Raw genomic sequence first — 4,966 nt, forward strand, 5'->3', positions numbered from 1 at the left:
TTGTGCACGTTGCGGCGCTTCACACGCTCACCCATTCACACGACCAACTACTCCTCTCGCACCTCTCTACATCACATCTCAATCCCATCCCTCTCCCGCCGACCCACACTCCTCTAACCTCCCCTCCAGCCTGCATCCCACCCCACGCCTTGCTTGCCTACACACTGCACTGCCCACCACCTGCACCACACCACACACCACTCCCTGCACCCACACCATCTTCTCACAACTCATGCCCCGCCTCACCCCGCACTGCACTGCACTGCACTGCACACAGTCATGCACCCACCACTGCCACTCACAAACACTCAACCCACACCCCACTTGGATACACTCTCTCAAAACTGGAAAAATCACTCCTGCAACCACGCACACACCACTACACTCAAACGCTTCACCCAACTCTACAATCCACAGACAAACACCTGGCTTCTTGCAACTCTACAATCAACAAACAAACCAAAACCCTGCAGCGCTAGCCACGGCACAACCTGCCCATTCCTCTGCTTGCTCTGCTCTCTGCTTCTTGGCCTTTCAACTCTATTCCTTTTCCTCTTTTTTTTTTCTTTTGGTTTGGTCCTGGTTATCACTGTATGATATAGTTCCACAGCCCCTGTGACTTCCATTACCAGTCCCCCATAGCCGCCCCCCTTCCCCCCCGCCCCCACACACACCCACACCGGGTATAGTTCTTCCTAAACGGCCATAGGTCCAGTCTATTGCCAAGATACAGTTCACGCTCTCATGGGGATCCCTTCTTTGGTCTGGAAGTAGACACGCTCGCTCATCTGGACATGACAGTCTCCATTACAGTCACTACTGTACATCCTCCCCTTAGTGAAAGCCCACACTACAACACCAACGACAGGAAGAAAAGAAATTAGGAACGACACGAAGTTAAATAACATGCTACTGGATGACTCTTGTGTCGGTCGCTGAAGAAATGAAAACCAAGACCTTTCTTGAAGAAAATGATGCTACTGTATGATGTAGCAGTCCGTGAAGAGTTTCACCAGGAACAAAGCGTTTTGAAGAGATGAAACGAAATAAAAGAAAAATAGAAACCCATGAGAAGATATAGTTTCTGCTTATCTTTGCTGATGAGCTATGTCTTCTGCAGGCGACAAAGAGATGGGTTTTGTTTTCTTTTGTTTCGATCCAGTCTGCTAATCTAGGATGTTTGGTGAGTGTAAGTCATTTACATGCAGGTGGGAATTTGTTCGTGTCCCTTTAGCAATGGGTTGTTCACTGATTTAGTCTTTAGCCTTCTGGGATGTTCTTCACATTTGCCTTTGGTTTTGGTGGGTGCTATTCCTCTTCTCTGTCGAGAGAACATCTGAAGTTATCCTTTGTAGGGCAGGTTTGGAAGAGGCATATTTTCCTTTCTTTTCTTTTTTAATCTTTCAAAGATTTATTTTATTTTTATTGGAAAGTCAGATATACAGCGAGGAGGAGAGACAGAGAGAGAAAGATCTTGCGTCCGATGATTCACTCCCCAAGTGACCGCAACGGCCGGTGCTATGCCAATCCGAAGCCAGGAGGCAGGAACTTCTTCCAGGTCTCCCACATGGGCACAGGGTGCCAAGGCTTTGGGCTGTCCTCAACTGCTTTTCCAGGCCACAAGCAGGGAGCTGGATGCAAAGCGGAGCTGCCCAATGGGTCCCAGTGCCCAATGGGTCCCATGGCGTTCAAGGTGAGGACTGTAGCCACTAGGCCACGGCACTGGGCCCCGAGGCATATTCTTTTAACTTGTCTTCACTGTGGGAAAGTTTTATTTCATTTTCAAAGACAAAGCAGAACTTTGCTGGGTACGTTATCCTGGGCCGACAGTCTTGTGCTTTTAGAATCTGGAATATGTTGCTCCATTCTCTTCTGGCCCGTTGAGTTTCCTGTGAATTCAATTGTCATTCCTTTATAGTTCTTGAATACTTTTATTTATTTATTTATTTATTTATTTATTTATTTATTTATTTATTTATTTATTTATTTTGGCTTGACTCAGCTCTGCTTCCAGCTTTTCGTTTGGTTCCTCCTGGTGACAGGAAATCTCTTGCAATTCTGAGATGATTTCCTCTACTTTCTTCATCCTCTTTTCAAGACTCTGCACTATAATTTTACATTCCTGTGCTGTATTCTGCATTTCTGATATATCAGCTTTCATTTGAGTCATCCCCTGTGTGACATGTTCCTTAAATTTCTTGAACTTCTGCTTGAGGTGCTTCTCGCCGTTGGTAAGAAGCTTGGTATCAAGTGTTTTGGATGCCGTATCCTCCATTTCTCCAGGTATTCCCCAGTGAACTCTGAGGTTGGCCAAGGCTTTTGCTCCTTTTCAGGGACTCTTGAGTACTATCCATTGTGCCTCTGTCTCCTCTTTTGCTCTTGGTCATTGGTGATCAGATTCTTCTCCTTGGCGCAGTTTTCTAAGCTGTGTCACCCACAGGCCTGCAGTGTGAGTTTACTGACTGTGGTTGGCACACGGCTCTTTGTTTGCGGTCACTCGTGCCACCCCCTCCAGCGAGTCCCAGGTCTGCAGTTCTTATGTTAGACTTCCACCATAGCAGCCCCAGCTCCCGGCTCACCACTCTCCTCCCCCTTTTGAGTCGTAAGATGCCAAAGTCGACAGTATTTTCCCCGTGGGACCAGTGTAATGCACTGAGCTCGGTGAGTTTGCTCCCAGCCCAGCGTATGCGCAGCTCACTGTTGTCCCTGCAGTCTTAGTTTTTCCACGCTGTACAAAATGGCATCCGTCGTGCCACTAGTAGAGCTCTCGATCTACCGGCCGCCAGGTCTGAGGGCTACTCGGACCTATCTCGGGTGACAGCTGCAGGTTTGTCCCGTTGCTGCAGGTCCTGAGCCAGAAAGGAGTTCCTTCTCAGCACGGTGCATGTGCAGTACTGTCCCATAGCCTTTGCCTTCCTGTAGAAAGCGGTGCCCAACTCGGCTCTAGGGGGCAGACTGGGCTGTGAAATCTACCCTGTTCCCACACTGCCATCTGGAACCTGCCGCTCTGTCCCTGCTCCTGGTCAAGTCCATCAGAGCAGCAGGACGGGCAGCTCTCTGCCTGGGTTCGCCTCCTGAGCTGCCCAGTTGGCGAACGTCCCTTCCCACCTTGTTGCTGGTGGAGTTCTGGGTGCCGGTGCAATTCAGGTTGCCGCTTGCTGAATGCCCCTGGGGTGTCGGTCACTGCCACACCGACACGACACCGTTGTCTCCTCGGCTTTCCTGTGTCTGTCAGTCTCCAGGTGCCCCACGGTGTGCTGTCTTTCTGTCCTCTCCTATTTCCTGGGAATGTGCCCATCTCTGCTTCACACGGGCTGATGTTTCTCCGTCTGTTTGAACATGTCCTTACCCTTGAATCCCCGAAGCTGCACATCTCTGTCACACAGCGATCCAGGAGCTGGTAGGGCCACGTCAGCCGCGGGTCTACTTGGGTCTACCACTCTGGCTGCCGATGGCGCTTCCTCATCCGCCCTGACCCGCGTCCGTCAGTGGGAGCTGGGAGCTGCAGCCGAGTTTCCCTACTAGGCCAGGCCCCAGGTCTTGCACTTGCCAGCACTTACTGCTGTGGTCGTTGCAGCCCTGCCAGGCCTTCACCAGCCCCAATGCCAATCCCACCCCCAATCCCAGCTCTTCTGCTCCTCAGCGGAGTGGGAGCAGTGGCTCAGCAGCCTCCCTCCCAGCCCTGCCACAAGTCCTCCCACGCTCGATCGCTCCCAGCCTGGCGTCCTGTCTCACCTCGGCATTGGGCTCAGCCTGACTTGGCCCACCTCCAGTCCTGACCTTCACTGTTGGGCACCGCAACCTTGAAGACCAGCCCACACCTATTCTGGCTCTCTGCGATCGGGTATTACCGCTCAGCTCTGCCTCGTCTACCCCCCAGACCTGGCTCTCATGTGCATCAGTGGGTGCCCCTGCTTTGCCCACTGTGGCGTGGCGTGGCCTATCCCCCGTCTGGGCCCTTGCCTTTGGATGCTACAGCCTGACCTGGCCAGGCCCACCCGCAGTCCCAACTCTTGCCAGCGGGTGCCGCAGCCTAGCCCCGCTCTGCCTGCCCCCATCCCTGGCTCCCATGCAACCGTGTCCATGGTGTAGATGTGATAACCTGGCCTGTCATGGTCCACAACTCAGCCTGACTCCTGTGCTTGTCATCGTGCCTGGGTTTGGCCCGGAACTGCCTGCCCCCTTCCCGCTGCCCCGCTGCCCCGCTGCCCCGCTGCCCCGCTGCCCCGCTGCCCCGCTGCCCCGCTGCCTCGGCTCAACCCACACACCTGCTGGTCAGCAACGCTGCCCTGCCCAGCCTAACCGACACCCAGCAGGAGATGCAGTGCCCTCAGAGAGTACCCCAACGCCCCCACCAGAGTCGTGGCGCAAGATGGGCCAAGGCCCAGGACAGCTGGGAGGGACAAGGGCAAGGGCTCGGGGCAAAGCCCGAGGGAGGCAGACGGGCTGGATAGGGGATAGATGGGGACGGAGTGGGGACATGGGACAGGCAGGCACGTCCCTCCACTCTGGCTGAGCGGGGGTGGGGGTGGGGTCAGGGCGTGGCGGGTCTGTGCCAGAGAGGCCCCGGAGAGGGCGTGTGTATGCAGATGCAGAAGCGCAGGGGCTGCTGGGCAGGCAGCTGCTGCAGGGAAAGGAGGCGAGTTGGCGTGGTGTGGGCGAGAGTTGAGACGGTGTGTGGCGAATGTGCGCAGTTTTGTGCGTGTGAGGGCGCAGAGGGCCTGGAGCGCGCGTGCGGAAGTGAGCGTATGTGTGAAGTGTTGTGCGCGCGCATGTGTGTTGCGGCGTGGTTTGTTTTGGTCATACTTACCTGGCAGGGGAGATACCATGATCATGCAGGTGGTTTTCCCAGGGCGAGGCTCCTCCATTGCACTTGGGAGGTGCTGACCCCTGCGATTTCCCCAAATGTGGGAAACTCGACTGCATAATTTGTGGTAGTGGGGGACTGCGTTCGCGCTCTCCCCTG

The 4,966-nt window shown here is 54.3% G+C and overlaps 1 non-coding gene across 1 annotated transcript; it reads left to right on the plus strand.

Annotated features, from left to right (window-relative positions):
• Positions 1-4,802: 4,802 nt before the first annotated feature.
• On the plus strand, positions 4,803-4,966 carry LOC121168924. The gene has a single exon (XR_005885788.1). It is a non-coding gene; the product is annotated as a U1 spliceosomal RNA (small nuclear RNA).

This window comes from Ochotona curzoniae, unplaced genomic scaffold, assembly GCF_017591425.1.
Source record: "Ochotona curzoniae isolate NIBS_2020 unplaced genomic scaffold, NIBS_Ocur_1.0 scaffold_1037, whole genome shotgun sequence".
NCBI lineage: Eukaryota > Metazoa > Chordata > Mammalia > Lagomorpha > Ochotonidae > Ochotona > Ochotona curzoniae.